The sequence below is a fragment of the Salmo salar genome, chromosome 16, assembly GCF_965601325.2.
Source record: "Salmo salar chromosome 16, fSalSal1, whole genome shotgun sequence".
NCBI lineage: Eukaryota > Metazoa > Chordata > Actinopteri > Salmoniformes > Salmonidae > Salmo > Salmo salar.
In genome coordinates, this window is record NC_138306.1 from 29087384 (window position 1) to 29104418 (window position 17035).

The 17035-nt window shown below is 41.6% G+C and overlaps 2 long non-coding RNA genes across 2 annotated transcripts in view; one reads left to right on the forward strand and one right to left on the reverse strand.

The window, feature by feature from the left end:
• LOC145861096 (uncharacterized) overlaps window positions 1–17035 on the forward strand; it is a 25649-nt gene continuing 8614 nt past the window's right edge. Inside the window, exons 1-2 of the long non-coding RNA XR_014380873.1 lie at window positions 1–187; window positions 15135–15317. This is a non-coding gene — a long non-coding RNA (uncharacterized LOC145861096). The remainder of the gene's footprint in view (window positions 188–15134; window positions 15318–17035) is intronic.
• Window positions 14749–17035, reverse strand: part of LOC145861095 (uncharacterized) — a 23660-nt gene continuing 21373 nt past the window's right edge. Inside the window, exon 3 of the long non-coding RNA XR_014380872.1 lies at window positions 14749–15303. This is a non-coding gene — a long non-coding RNA (uncharacterized LOC145861095). The remainder of the gene's footprint in view (window positions 15304–17035) is intronic.

The window sequence follows — 17035 nt, forward strand, 5'->3', positions numbered from 1 at the left end:
TTGAAATAAAGTCTATTTGAATTCACAGGCTCCGGTATTTGAGAAATATTATTGACTGAATATTTCCACGACATAAATGGCGAGCTTGCCAGGAGTGGCGAAAAGGGACCAGAGACGGTGAAAATCTACTGCTGTGGCCGGGCCTCTTGGATGAACAGCACAAACAAATAGCCACTTGAAAACAAAGGTAAAGTTCTTACCTATGTATAGAGTTTGTGTGATTCGCTCCGGGAACCTCCCTCAGCGGTAGGTAACATATTAAAATGGCCAGTATATATGGGCGAGAGCACGAATGATGTTTGAATATAGTCGAACTTTGTATCACGCCACATTCAAACAATCGCTAAAGGGTGTAGATTTGGGGGTTCTGTGTACAATCTGTGTACAATGTGTAAGGTAGTGTGTTTGTTGTTGCCGTAAAAAGACAAAGAAATTCATATGCCAAACCTCGCCACATTAGTAAACTATGTGGTAGAGCAGGATCACAAGGAATTATAGCTATGGTAAAGTACAACCGGCGAAAACAAGAGAACATATTTGGGGGTTTCGAGAACCATGCAACTCAAGAAGAAAAGCCTAGTAGTTTAAACTTGTGAGACTTAATTTCGTTTTATTCTAAAATAGATTTATTGAATTCACAAAAGGGAGGAAGAGATAAGAGTAATTAAAGTGGCCTCCCTGTGAAAAGTAGAAGTTATGTTTGTTTTGACTATAATTTAAATTTTAAAAATTCACCTGGTAACATAAATGTTAGCAGAAAGACAGAGGTAGAGTATGGTTGAGATTGTAGAGAGCTTTCTGAGTTTAAGGGAAAAGATGTAGACTGGTGAAGGTAACAAATGACAGTTAGTCAATTGGAAAGTAAGAATTTCGAATTTGAATTGTTTGGATTGATTAACTATTGGCTGATGTATTTTCTACATTTGGCGCATTACAGGTTAATCCTAAAAAAAATATATGTTTAATGAGTGTGAAGCAGTGGTTAGTGATACAAATATAGTCATATTGATAAGGAGGTTTGATGTAAATGTAGAGTGTTGACAGTATGTCAATAGTGTTTTTTTTATAGCACTCTAATGATGCAATATTTTAGTAATTTGAAAAGCTGAGGTTTCAATACAAGGTTAAATGATGAGTACAGGGATTGAGCCTGGAATTTTCTAAGCAGTCATCTTAGTGTATGTAAAAGTCTGACCCTCTGGAATGTGATACAGTGAATTATAAGTGAAATAATCTGTCTGTTAACAAATGTTGGAAAAATTTGTGTCATGCACAAAGTAGATGTCCTAACCTACTTGCCAAAACAGTAGTTTGTTAACAAGAAATGTGTGGAGTGGTTGAAAAACGAGTTTTAATGACTCCAACCTAAGTGTCTGTAAACTTCCAACTTCAACTGTATATCATTATCCGGATTTGGTGTTAAAGAGGAGTTACCAAATTAAATAAGGCCTGGCCATTTTTGTTTGTTTTTGCCATATGGTTTATCACACACACAATTTACCGGTTATGAATATGCGTTAGTGGTGTTGGTACTGTGGGATTTATTTTGGATGGTTTTTTTCCGATTCAGTTTTAAATTGGGTACGCAGAAGGATGAAAATGCTTTGAAAGGTGTTTAAATGGTTTTGGAAGGTCAGGGAAAGAAAAGGGAGAGGAAATATTTTAATGGTGAGGCCTGATTCATCTCACTAGAAATGACAGGAACAGGTGGGATTTAATTATAAAATGAATGTGAAACACCAGTCTCTATTAAAAGTGGTACCATTACTGTTGTTCTAAGTTATTCGAATTGGTTTATTTTTTATTTAACATGTTTTGAATCGTGTTCAAAGGGGAAAATTACCAGTTTCCTGGGGTCCTGGTCTTTGGGTAAATCTACAAATGTACTTTGTCAGTCTGCATATAAAGGAAAGATAAATGTTAAGAAGGGATGACAGTTACTCCAAATGGAGTGTGATATGTAAATTGCTGATTTTATGTATCGTTTTTTTTGTTTCGATACAAATTGAACCAGATTGGAATTTATGGAGTGTGGGATTTCTGCGAGGGGTTAGGGTGATAACTTTCTGATCTGGTAACTCTTCCGAGAGATCGCCAGTAAAATAAGATAGTTCGTACTAAGTTTGAAAATGGTTTTAGTAGTAACAGTATGCTGTTATGCTCTTTGACATTTATCATAGAGATAATGTTATTAAGAAAAGGTTACTGAATAATTCGTCATAGTCAATGCTTGTCTGGATTTCCTGAAACAGAAATGAATTGAACTAAACTGTTCTGATCTATGTTTTTTTGAGGTTATCATGGAAGGTGACGTCAGATCGTGTCTTAATGCATGGTAGGAATAATTTGACCACAAACATTGTGTGTGAACCTCAAAACCCTCCCTAACTGGCTGAAGAAAGAGCGACAAAGGCGTGCAATACGACAGTGACTTTTAACACTTCTATTTGAGTCCGAGCCATAAACCGGGGCAGGAGTGCTGAGAGAGCGTGTGGAGTGAGCGTGAAGAGAGAACGGCTCAGGTGAGAGACTCGTGTATGTGGGAGAAACTAATGTGTATATTTGGACCTTTAAATTGGGACATTATCAAGGGCCATCAAATGGGACAGGCAAGAGTTACATGTGCAGTTGGCAAGATGAACTGTAAAAGACACGCTGGAATGATAAGTGCCAGGAGAAGGACGGGGGGTCTACACACTGCAAACAACATAGACTACGGATGCAATGTGATACTGATCTTTCATTACCAGGCCACTTGCAACAGGAAAACAGGGACAAAGAGGGGCTGTAATGAGAAGAGTTATTAACGGCAATAAAAGGTTCCATTTACAAATGTACATTCTAACCAGGATGATGTGTGCTAAGTTAAGATGCTGGAATTCGAGTCATAGACTCAAAGTAAGCACTTAGGACTGTCATTCTAAATTCGGGTTGGATAATTTATAAAATGTTGTAGTCATGATTTGGATACAGCGAGAGAGAGTTGCTTTGGAACGGTAAGGGGTGACGGCACTGCTCAAATTTATGAGGCCGAGGGAGGCTCCAGAAACCTTATTTCTAAGTGTCCTCCGACAGGGAGGTTGTTAGAGAACTCACTGGATGATAGCTTGGGTTAACCATTACGTTTTTTGTTCTCTTTTGTTTTACCATGTAATCAGAATTGTAGTTTAAGTCCCATCAATGAGTGAAGTTATTAAACATGTATTTTTTTCTCTTTCCTTTCCAAGTCAATATGTTTATTAGGTTTTGTGGAACATCAGAGTGATCATTGTTCCAGAGGAGGGATTGATGTATATTTACTAATTGATTTGAGAATGTTGTAGTATGTTTATAACTAAAGAAGTGCATTAGGAGGAGTAGTGACTAGTGTGTTATAGGTTAGATGGAATGATATATGTGCAAATGTATCTGTAGCAGGAGGAGGTGTTTGAGACAGAATGTTTACATAGGGCTGTTAAGTAGGATGGAACGTGACTGCAGTAAAGATCCGTGGGGGCTCATAAATTAAGGTCATGCTGATAGAGGAGTATAATGCCCAGAGACTGTATATTGTTACAGGAGTTAGCTGTCCTCCCTCTCGTATGAGCTAACTGTGCACAATATAGGGAGTTAATGAAGTTAATTTGAACATTACACATACCCAGATCATGGTGAGAGTAGAAGAGATAGTGGTGGCATTTCAGACACTATGGTAAACTTTCAAGAAACCTGTGACTCAGTTTTGTTAGGTTGGATATTCTTCCAACTCATTAATCTCTTTCCCAACTTCTAACAGCCGGCGAACACTTGACATATTACATGCAGGAGTTATTCTCACGGCAGTCACTGTAGGGACTGTAATTGAAGGAGGCTATAGGCATGGGCCATGTTAGTAGTAGCAGGGGTTATTGTAGTAGCATTGTTGGGATATCAGTTTATGAGGACTCCTGCCACATGGCTTGGTAGCTGGTAACTGGGAGACCAATAGGAGTAAGGGGGCCTGTTATTCAAATGTAAGAAATTAGTGATCTTGCCATAAGAGGAGGGTCTATGTTGTCAGGAAATGACCCATGCGTTGCATTGTGTATCTCATGTGAAAGCGGAGATAACCAAGGAAGCGGGGTGAATTCTGGAGATTGAGTGTACATCAAGATGCAGTGGGTGTTGGGACAGCGTTGGTCTGGTCCACACACTACTCCTTACAGCACCTGCAACGGTAAAGATCATCATGTCTCTCCTCGGTGGGTGCATAGTTCTCACAAGAAGTGAGGTCCAGTGGCATAATGGGTGAGCTTGAAGACACCATGACAGAGGAAGCGGAACTAAAGAGAGAGAGAGACTAGATTCCACTGTAAACATGCAGATGGGTTTGGTCTAGGAGCTACTTTAACATCATAGTTGGGTTGGGTTAGCTGCTTTATTGGTTAATGCATCATATGAAAGTGGATAGATGTTGGTGTAATTGTACTCTAAACATTTTGAAGGCACTGATGTGAAAGCATATACAGTGCTGAGTTACCTCAAGAGGATGTATAGTTGATTAGGGATATGCACTTGCCTACCAGGTGACGTGCCTATCATGTGGCAATGAATGGAGATGGGGAACAAAGTGAAAATGACATAGCATGGGAACACCTCTTCGGAACCTGGGGCCAGAAAGGGGAAGACTGGGCGAAAGCATGAGGAGGCTTTTTAGGGCCTTCATTTTTGTGAGTGCAGCAGAAAAGTATCCTGGAGGCATAGAGTCAGGTGAAGAGAGAGTGGGGATTGTCATGGTCTCAGACTTTGGTTTTCATGCATATATAATGATGCATAGCTTGTCACATTGTTAATACTATTATGTTTTGTGCTTATCGTTGCTTTGCAAGTCTTATGCTATCACTCTCTTAGAAACCAGAAGGAGAAAGTGGAGAAACTAAAAGCAGCTCAGCTGAAGTGAAGGAAGTCACCAGCTTCAGCTGGAATGTCATTATGTTGTGTGATGAGAGATAGAAATAAGATTGTGTATGGTGTGATCATAGAACAGAGGCCATAAGTCTCAGAGTTCGAAAACCTTACGGAAAGAAAGCGAAAACCTGAACCAAGACCAGAGGTTCCCCGTCCGGTGGTCCCAGGGGACCAGGTCTGCATCCGTGTGTTCTGGAGGAGGTGGAGCAGGCCAAGGTGAGAGGGTCCCTACAAGGTCCTAGCAACACGAACAGCCATCCAGGTGGAAGGAAGCACCATGTGGTACCATCTAAACCACTGCATCAAAGCTCCAAGGATGATCGAACGACCAAAGAGCCCGAAGGGAACGGAAAGGAAAGGATGCTGATACTCCAGGCAGGAGTCCGGAGGGAACAGAAGGAGAGGATGCTAATACACCAGGCAGGAGCCTGTAGGAAACAGAAGGAGAAGAGGACCATGGCGCAACTCCCAATAGTCAACAGACACACTCGCCTGAAGATTCAGAGAGTCCAGGGATGGGGAGGAGTGACATGCCTGTTGCTCCTGATGACATACATACTCTGGCAGATATCCCTGACAAAGGCGCTGTCCACGGGGACGGCGAATCAACGACAGGAGAATGGGAAGGAGACTTCCCTACCATCGACTTCTCTGCCCTCACATGGTCCTCCTAACAGACAGTGGAAACCAGGACAGATGAAGAGCGGTAGAATGGCCTTGACAGCAACAGAGGCAAACCTAGAAGAAATGGTAAAACACCTCCCACTAGCACCAGTACACCAACTAAGACAATGGCAAAACCACAAGAAAGTGGGTTGCGACAGAAAACATGAACCTCTGTTACCAACTGGGGTAGCCACAATAAAGAAACTACCCCAGAATCAAAACATTGACTCAATATTAAAAGTATTTAACCATGTACTCAATGTAACAGTTGCTGAAGGATAAATTATGTTAGACCTTCTGAATATCTGTTCGCCTAGACATGTGTGTGACATAGGGTTTCCAGTTACAAGAGTTCGTGGACCTTGCCCTTAATTCTTTAACAGGTTTTTTCACTTATAACCAAACAGTTGTTTGAGAGGTGTCTGTGAGGGAGGTCCATATGTTTAGGTGTCATATTGAGAATGAAGTTAAAGGGTTTATGAGATTTAGTTTATTATTTTTTATGTTTTTATTGTTTTTTTATATTTTACATAATTGAGAACCTCGGGCAAGGCTAAGAAATGCATGCACATGCTTTTACACTGTATGTTAAAGGACAATTGGCTTGAGGGATCTTTTACTTCCTTCAAGCTATATGTGAAAGGAGATGTTTTGTCCTGACTCCCCAGTATGAATGAGAAAATGAAGCAAAGGTTGATAAGGTTTAAGGGAGGCAGATTGTCTCCTTAGCAACATAGAAGATGCTTCCCTCTTCACTTGTACTGTAACAAACTTTAAGGTTTGGAACTTATTAAGCCCCAGAGGAGGGATATATTGGGAATTTTCCAGTACATGTGTGACATCTTAGAGTAAAATAAGTGCACTCTATATGTGTGTCTAGGTCATTAGACACCATTAGACATGCACCTGTCTGGGGAGTGGACATGTCTGTTTATTTTTGTACCATTGCTATGGCCTATTATTTACTGTTACTATGGTTACGCCTATTGAGAATTTTCTAGTACATGTGTGCCCGTTATACATTTTGAAGTAGTCAGCAGGATAAGTGCACTCTGTGTGTCTAGGTCATTAGACACCATTAGACATGCACCTGTCTTGAGAGTGGGCATGTCTGTTTATTTTTGTACCATTGCTATGGCCTAATGTTTCTATGCCATAATGTGAAACCGAACTAAAATTAGTGCAAGGCAAAAATTATAATGATGGCTAAATGCCAGAAGGGATGAATCATTAACATAAAGAGGAGTTACTATGTGTGTGACGTAAGGATGAAACCTGTATAAAAAGTGTGCGCCAAGGCTGGAAGGAACCAGCTCGGCTTATATTACTTTGTAATAAAGTCTATTTGAACTCACAGGATCTGGTATTTGAGAAATATTATTGATTGAATTTTTCCACGACAGGGTATGTACGTACGGTCACTGTGGGGACGACGTCATCGATACACTTATTGATGAAGCCAATGACAGATGTGGTGTACTCCTCAATGCCATTGGAGGAATCCCGGAACATATTTCAGTCTGTGCTAGCAAAACAGTCTTGTAGCTTAGCATATGTTTCATCTGACCACATTTTTATTGATCTAGTCACTGGTGCTTCCTGCTTTAATTTTTGCTTGTAATCAGGAGGATGGAATTATGGTCAGATTTGCCAAATGGAGGGCGAGGGAGAGCTTTGTATGCGTCTCTGTGTGTGGAGTATAGGTGGTCCAGAATTATTTTCCCTCTGGTTGCATATTTAACATGCTGATAGAAATTTGGTAAAACTGATTTAAGTTTCCCTGCATTAAAGTCCACGGCTACTAGGAGCGTCGCCTCTGGGTGAGTGTTTTCTTGTTTGCTTATGGCGGAATACAGCTCATTCAATGCTATCTTAGTGCCAACCTCTGACTGAGGTGGTTTGTAAAGAGCTACGAAGAATACATATGAGAACTCTCTCAGTAGGTAGTGTGGTCTACAGCTTATCATATACTCAACCTCAGGTGAGCAATGGCTCGAGACTTCCTTAGATATAGTGTACCAGCTGTTATTTACAAAAATACATAGTCCGCCGCCCCTTGTCTTACCAGACGCTGCTGTTCTATCCTTCCGGTACATCGTATAAGCAGCCAGATGTATGTTGATATTGTCGTCGTTCAGCCATGACTCCGTGAAGCATAAGATGTTACAGTTTTTAATGTCCCGTTGGTAGTTTAATCTTCCTCCGTAACTCGTCAATTTTATTGTCCAAAGATTGCACGTTTGCTAGCAGAATTGAGGGAAGTGGGGGTTGATTCGATCGCCTTCAAATTCTCAGAAGGCAGCCCGCTCTCGGCCTCTCTTTCTCCACCTCCTCTTCACGCAGATCACGGGGGTCAGGGCCTGTTCCAGAGGGAGCCGTATATCCTCTGCCTCGCTGAGTGGTCAGTAATCGCAGTCCTGATGTCTAGAAGTTATTTTCGGTCATAAGAGATGGTAGCGGCAACATTACGTACAAAATGTCCTTGTTTTTGAAAGATTTTTTTTTTTGTACATTAAAATAACATCAAATTGATCAGAAATACAGTGTAGATAATGTTAATGTTGTAAATGACTATTGTAGCTGGACACAGCTTATTTTTTTATGGAATATCTACATAGATGTACAGAGGCCCATTATCAGCAACCATCACTCCTGTGTTCCAATGGCACGTTGTGTTAGCTAATCCAAGTTTTGCATTTTAAAATGCTAACTGATCATTAGAAAACCCTTTAGCAATTATGTTAGCACAGCTGAAAACTGTTGTGCTGATTAAAGAAGCAATAAAACTGGCCTTCTTTAGACTAGTTGAGTATCTGGAGCATCAGCAAAATGGCCAGAAACAAATATCTTTCTTCTGAAATTCATCAGTCTATTCTTGTTCTGAGAAATGTCTAGGCTATTCCATGTGAGAAATTGCCAAGAAACTGAAGATCTCATACAATGCTGTGTACTCCCTTCACAGAACAGCGCAAACCGGCTCTAACCAGACTAGAAAGAGGAGTGGGAGGCTCCAGTGCACAACTGAGCAAGAGGACAAGTACATTAGATTGTTTAGTTTGAGAAACAGATGCCTCACAAGTCCACAACTGGCAGTTTCATTAAATTGTACCCACAAAACACCAGTCTCAACGTCAGTGATGAGGCAACTCCGGGATGCTGGCCGCCTTTTGAATGGCAGTGTATATTTCTTTCTCCCCAATTTCATGATATCCACAGCCCAAATTATGGAATTTCTTGTGGAAGAATGGGTGTTGCATCACTCCAATAGAGTTTCAGAGGCGCACTGAAGCTGTTCTGGCGGCTCGTGGTGGCCCATCGCCCTATTAAGACACTTTATGTTGGTGTTTCCTTTATTTAGAAACTGCCATGCAGTATTAAGAGAGTCTACCAGAACAAATAACTTATTTTGTTCAAAACTCCTAATCCCCAAAATGGGAGAACTAAACAATATTTATATTTTGGAGGATGTGGGAATGGTCCGTGGACACTTACTTAAGGGACAGTTATGACAAATGTGTTCCATTTGGTGATCTCATGAAGGACAGGAAACACACATAACTGCATCTCTTAAAGTTTACATTTCCCAGCTGTCAGGTTTACATCTAAATATTGTGAAATGTATCTGATTAAACATGAAACTATTTGTGAAAAGATGTAATATTTATTTATTTATGTAATGCGCGTCGTAAGGATTGGACCAAGGTGCAGCGGATAAAGTGCTCATCTTCTTAATTTATTAGAAATAACACTTAAACAAAAGAAACAAACAACGAAACAGTCCCATAAGGTGCACAGACTATACAGGAAATAACCACCCACAAAACACAAGTGAAACAAACCTCAACTAAATATGGCCTCCAATTAGAGACAACGACAACCAGCTGCCTCTAATTGGAGGTCCTACCAAAAACCCAACATAGAAAACTAGATTTAAACATAGAACCTACACCAAAACACACAAAACAAACACCCCCTGCCACGCCCTGACCGAACTACAATGACAAATAACCCCTTTTACTGGTCAGGACGTGACAATTTATTTATTTCACCTTTATTTAACCAGGTAGGCAAGTTGAGAACAAGTTCTCATTTACAATTGCGACCTGGCCAAGATAAAGAAAAGCAGTTTGACACATACAACACAGAGTTACACATGGAGTAAAACAAACATACAGTCAATAATACAGTAGAAAAATAAGTCTATATACAATGTGAGCAAATGAGGTGAGATAAGGGAGGTAAAGGCAAAAAAAAGGCCATAGTGGCGAAGTACATACAATATAGCAAGTAAAACACTGGAATGGTAGATTTGTAGTGGAAGAAAGTACAAAGTAGAAATAGAAATAATGGGGTGCAAAGGAGCAAAATAAATAAATACAGTAGGGGAAGAGGTAGTTGTTTGGGCTAAATTATAGATGGGCTATGTACAGGTGCAGTAATCTGTGAGCTGCTCTGACAGCTGGTGCTTAAAGCTAGTGAGGGAGATAAGTGTTTCCAGTTTCAGAGATTTTTGTAGTTCGTTCCAGTCATTGGCAGCAGAGAACAGGAAGGAGAGGCGGCCGAAGGAGGAATTGGCTTTGGGGGTGACCAGTGAGTTATACCTGCTGGAGCGCGTGCTACAGGTGGGTGCTGCTATGGTGACCAGCGAGCTGAGATAAGGGGGGACTTTACCTAGCAGGGTCTTGTAGATGACCTGGAGCCAGTGGGTTCGGCGACGAGTATGAAGCGAGGGCCATCCAACGAGAGTGTACAGGTCGCAGTGGTGGGTAGTATATGGGGCTTTGGTGACAAAACGGATGGCACTGTGATAGACTGCATTCAATTTATTGAGTAGGGTATTGGAGGCTATTTTGTAAATGACATCGACATAATGTGATGCTAACCTTCTAAATGAGAGTATAGGTTTTCATATAAAGTTAACCAAATCAATGGCCACGCGCACGTGAGCATAGACATTACGTCAGCGTCATGGACCGCCCTTTTCTCTGAAGTGTATAAAACCCACTCCTGAAGAAATTCACACCAGACTAGAAAACATGCAGCTGACGCTTCATGTGGAATTGTTTAAACTACAACTCTGCCAAAGAGAACCACAGTAACCACGTCTCGAATGGTTAAGAAGTCAGAGAACGCCGGGACAGAGTCCCCACATTAGAATGGCTATAATTATATAGGCCACGGAGACCTAAGAGCTGTAGTTTGGCTACACAGCTGGAAATGGTTAAACTCTGAGTCTATCGATCACTACAGAATAAGAGCAAATCTTAGACGCATAATTACTAGTCTGCAGCTAGAAATTACGTAAATCTAGCACGAGAATACTGTCAACCGCCGAAGCCGCTATTATATAAGAACATTTCCGAATGGTACTCTGAAGTATCCATTCTAGCCACCTACAACCACAAAAGACATTGGGACTTCTGGGAAAGTTAACCAGAGACTCTGATGAACTCTAAAGGATGATTGAGGATTCCAACAGAGAAGACAACAAAGACATACGGGCGTAAATATATAAATTGCAATTATTCTCGAATGAGTGGCCGTTCATGTGCAAAGGATTAGCATTTCAATGACTATAATTATAGACTGTGTGTAGTGAATCCATGTTGTCTTTCCCGCTCTTTCTCAGTCCCCACCCCTTTCCTTTGTCTACCAAGCCGTCATATCGGCTTAGCCCACTAGGGACTTTTCTATCATTGTTAGTAACCAATATCTACTGTTTGTTTTGGCTAGGGTTTGTGCAGATATCCAAGGGTTTGCGACGTTCAGAAATGAGAATTGAGGTAATAATAATTCATCATTCATTGATCAGATATTACGAAAGTTATATTCTGAAAATTATAACTTTGTAATCTTAACATTTTCTGTGGTGCCCCGACTTCCTAGTTAATTAATGTTTACATAATTAGTTTAAAATAACATTTCTAACAGTCTTCACATTTAATGATAGTCACAGACACAACAGAGGCATGCCCACATTCGGCAAATGGAGCCATTTCCCACTAATCTTTGGCGGGCAGCTTTGTTAATTAATGGGAGTATGGGAGCAGGCAGGGTGAAGGTCCCTCCTCTCTCTCTCTCTCTCTCTCCTCCAGTCACAGCGACAGGTTGACCCAGATTAACCATCTGTCATTGCTGCGACGCATCACACTTCACACATTGGCCCCGTTGAAATCAGAGGCATATGCTGCTGTTCCTGCTGCTGTTGGTGGATTGGGGCTGGAGGCTGGTCTGGCAGATGATATACCGAGTGAGGGTTGTGGGCCCTGGGTTGGCAGCTCAGAGAGGAGCCCTGGCCCCTGGCACAGCTCTGGAGAGGCCTGGAGGTTCTCTGGAGGGACCTGGACTCAACTAAGTCTGGATCTGAAGGGTCAACCCACAAGGAAGGTCACTAGGAGGACGTCACTTTTATTCACCTTAATGCTGCAGCTTCACATCTTGACCAACAGATCACACTATACATAGTCCGGTTACACTCATAAACCGTTAAAGTGTGTAAGAAAGTGTTTGAAACAACCCTTTTTACAATATGTCTTATAACCAATGAAAGGCTTGGATATGTCTTTCTATGCTCCAATTAAGGTTGAAATGCCACAACCCTGTGACGATGCTGGCGGATTTTCAGTAGCTGAACGTCATAACATGACAAAAGCATATGACAGGTTAATCAGAAGGGGTGAATAAGGTGATAAGAGTGGAAAGCAACACGCCCCATCACCGTAGTCTCTAGCATGTTCTGGGCAAGAAGGTAGCTCCATGAAGAAGTCTATTAATAAATCCAGAGCTCATCACTGCTCTGAATCTGCTAGTACTGCATGTGCCCCCTGTTGTCCGCAAGAACATCCACCTCCTACATAATCGCCCACGTCTGCTGTTAGAGATCCATGTGCAGCAGCTCGCTACAATGCAAAACCTACCACATGCACTATAAGACTCTCTTCTGTTTCACAGCTATACAGAGCACAACAAAGGGAAGTCCTCTTTAAAGCCTTCCCACTGAGCAAAAACTAAATCAACATTGCTTCCATATAATTTCAACCCCCCAAAAAATCGACGTGATGACGTTAAATCTACTTGGAAAACGGATGGTAAACCCAGGGCTGATGGTAAACCCATTCAGCTAAGCAACTGACGTTATAGTATGCTATTGATTACTTGATGAAAGACCCATATATGAAGACCCATATTTGGTCATGTGGACCAATTACAGTCTGTTTGTGTCAGCTTTAAAACAACGTTTATTTATTCTCTGGAGGTGTATCTATAAAACGATATAACATAGTCCTATATTTGAAAAAATATATATATTCAATTTCGTTATGCTAATGGCGATAGGATTTTTTCGCTGGATGTCCGTCCCGCATACGGGACGAGCCCGTCAAGATTAAGGAACATAATGTGCGTAAGGGTAGGGATAACAATGCTTTATAAATAATCAGAATGTACACTCAGTTAGTCATTAGGGCGTCTGACTATTTCAATGGGTCTAATGAATGACAATGTGCAATATCAACTTAGCTCTGTCATTCCTCTAATGCTACAGACATAACAGACATAACAGAGTAAACAAGAAATTGTGACGTGGCTGCATATTTCTCTGTTTTCACGAATGCTTCCAACGGATGGAAACATGAGCCCACAGTGAAACTCCGATGATGAGTAGGCCTTGCAATGCCTGTGGTTTGAAATCTGGAATTCCAATCTAAAAAGTTGAATGAACATGCCATACTTCCAGCTTCACTGGCACCACCGCCTATTCTGATTATTATGATGGCGCTACGAGGCTAAATAATATTTCCCAGGCTTGGAGGGAAATATCATTCCAATTAAGAAAATCATTCCAATCCCTTTCATCAAAACAAATAGCTATTTAGCCAGAGACTTTACCAGAAAAGTCAGACTTCTAAAATCCCTTAGAGATGCACCTTAGCATCCCATGACTTTTCCACATCGCTGTGTTCTTTCTCATGGTGTGACATAGTTTCATATGGACACGTTCTCCTGAGAGTGCCCAAAGTGATGGCAGCGCTGCCAGCTCCTGCACTCTGTGGCCTGGGTGTGTGGCATGGGACTGGGAACCATCTGTCCCCCCTTGGTTCCCACAGAGCCCTGGGTCGTACCAGGTCCCAGCCGGGCGTGGTGATGTCAGCTGACAGAGCAGGCATTGAATGACGTGGTGGGCGGATGCTCTAATTAAGTTCATGGTGTTTGTCTACTTTCTCTGCACAGACGAGAGCACCCAACAGCCTGTGAGTCACGCATCCTGAGAGGACTGGCAGAATAAGAGGGGGTGTGTCCTGTACACACTCAGCTTGCAGCGCAGTGATAGGGCCATGTGAGAAACACCCAACCAGGACGAGCAGGATCTATGGGCAGAGACAACACACCCAACAACACAGCCACCAGCGCCTGACATTTCAGGAACAATGTGACGCTAACAACACTGTTTGTTTTGAGCCAAAAGTGCACGTTGAAGGGAGGAATCTTTTTATAACAGAGAAATGATGTCACTGAGACAAATAGTGTATGCTCACTGGCATGTCAGTTAATACCTTGACAATGCAAGGATGACACTGAAGTATTCACAGACACATACTGTATCCTCAAACTATCCTACACCACAATGAGAGGTGAATGTGAGTGATTCAATGGCATTTATTTTATTTATTTATTTCACCTTTATTTAACCATGTAGGCAAGTTGAGAACATGTTCTCATTTACAATTGCGACCTGGCATGTCAGGTATCATTATGATGAGCTGAACTAGCATGATAGAGAATGAAAGCAGACATTTTCTCTGTCATGGTAGGTTATGGATTGTGCTTAGTTCTATGTCAGTTATTGTAATTGTACAATTATCAAAAACACAGGGGAAATGTTTTAGGTACAATCTCTGTAATAGCATCCTTTTGGTTGAACATTTCATGGCAAACAAATGCCTATTGAATAATTAGGCACCAATTCAGATGACTGGAATGACACATTTTCAGTCAAGAAACATTGCTTTTCTTGTTTTAGATGGTGACATTGTCTTTATTCTATTTTTGCTTAACCACTAGGCTACAGCAGCATGTATAACATATTCCTAGCATGCTTAAGCAAATGTTCTGCACATTCCATCTCTGTACAAGATCCTCACACTCAAGTCTTTCCTGTAATCTATCAAATGTGTGCAATGCATCATAGTGCATACTGTGGCTACAGAGTTTGTCTACAGGGCTCTGGGGGCCCCCATAGCAATATGTGTAGTATAGCAGGAAATTAGCTTTAAAACAGCACATTTTTCTCTTTGACCCATGGCAAAATGTGAAGGTTAGCTGTCTTTCCAGTTACGTATCTATGGCTGTGTAAGAATGATCTCACCTGAGAAAGAAGCCATAGAACAAAGATGAATATACAGTATGACTGCATTATACACAAAAATCGACTGAGCATAGCTTGGACTAATCCAGGTCCAGGCTGATGGTTAGGCCTACACAGATACACAGAGGGGACGGGTCTCTGTGTCCACCTACCCCTCTCTGTTGTCCTCTTCGTCCAGGTTGGAGATGAGCTGGGAACCGGCCAGGGAGATGTCCAGTGCGGCCAGAGGCAGGTCTCTGTAAGCAAAGCTGCCTAGCTGGACCGGATTTTGACACTGGTTGTCCTCCTCCACCTGCTGGGAGATCACCTCCAGCTCTGAGGCTCTGGCATGGGCCTGGGGAGGGGCCCTGGAGGACACAACGTACGTAACACCATGGACACTCTGTTAGTAGTAGTGGAGGGCCCAGGACTCACACATTCAACTAAACAAATGAATCTTCTCTCACAATCTAATGGTAAAGTACTTCAGAGTTTGGTCTTTTACTGATCAACAAAACAGTTACAAAAGGCAAGGGACAATATCTATTAGAACCCATTTTTCAGAGATACAGGTATGTAGGGACAATAATACATTACAGCCTACATAATGGAAACAGATGATGGGTTACACAAACTGTACTTCATCAAATGGTGAATCAGATACAACATCCACAACAATGGTCTTTTCTCTTAAGAGCCTGACTTGAATAAGAAAGTGAGATAGTGAAACCTGATTATCTAAATGTAAACGTCAGCATATCGCTATACACTACAGCAGTGCTTCCCAAACTTTTTATAGTCCCGTACCCCTTCAAACATTCAACCTCCAGCTGCGTACCCACTCTAGCACCAGGGTCATTGAACTCTAAAATCATTGTAAGCCTGCCACATACACACTATACGAAACATTTATTAAACATAAGAATGAGTGTGAGTTTTTGTCACAACCAGGCTCGTGGGAAGTGACAAAGAGCTCTTATAGGACCAGGGCACAAATAATAATAATAATCAATAATTTAGCTCTTTATTTAGCCATCTTACATATAAAACCTTATTTGTTCATCAAAAAATTTGAATAACTCACCACAGGTTAATGAGAAGGGTGTGCTTGAAAGGATGCACATAACTCTGCAATGTTGGGTTGTATTGGAGAGAGTCTCAGTCTTAAATCATTTTCCACACACAGTCTGTGCCTCTGTATTTAGTTTTCATGCTAGTGAGGGCCGAGAATCCACTCTCACATAGGTACGTGGTTGCAAAGGGCATCAGTGTCTTAACAGCGCGATTTGCCAAGGCAAGAAACTCTGAGCGCAGCCCTGTCCATAAATCAGGCAGTGGCTTCTGATTAAATTCAATTTTCACAGAACCGCCCGCTTGTTGCAATTTCACTCAGGCTCTCTTGTTCAGATATCAGTAAGTGGACTGAAGGCAGGGCATGATCGGGATAACGAATCCAGTTGTTTGTGTCGTCCATTTCGGGAAAGTACCTGCGTAATTGCGCACCCAGCTCACTCAGGCGCTTCGCTATATCACATTTGACATTGTCTGTAAGCTTGAGTTCATTTGCACACGAAAAAATCATACAATGATGGAAAGACCTGTGTGTTGTCCTTGTTAATGCAGACAGAAAAGAGCTCAAACTTCTTAATCATAGCCTCAATTTTGTCCCGCACATTGAATATAGTTGCGGAGAGTCCCTGTAATCCTAGATTCAGATCATTCAGGTGAGAAAAAACATCACCCAGATAGGCCAGTTGTGTGAGAAACTCGTCATCATGCAAGCCGTCAGACAAGTGAAAACTATGGTCAGTAAAGGAAACTTTAAGCTCGTCTCTCAATTTAAAAAGTGTCAATACTTTGCCCCTTGATAACCATGTTGTAAAAGCGTTAGATGGTCGCTGCCCATATCATTGCATAATGCAGATAATACACGATAGTTCAGGGGCCTTGCTTTAACAAAGTTAACCATTTTCACTGTGGTGTCCAAAACGTCTTTCAAGCTGTCAGGCATTCCCTTGGCAGCAAGAGCCTCTCGGTGAATGCTGCAGTGTACCCAAGTGTCGTCGGGAGCAACTGCTTGCACACGTGTTACCACTCCAC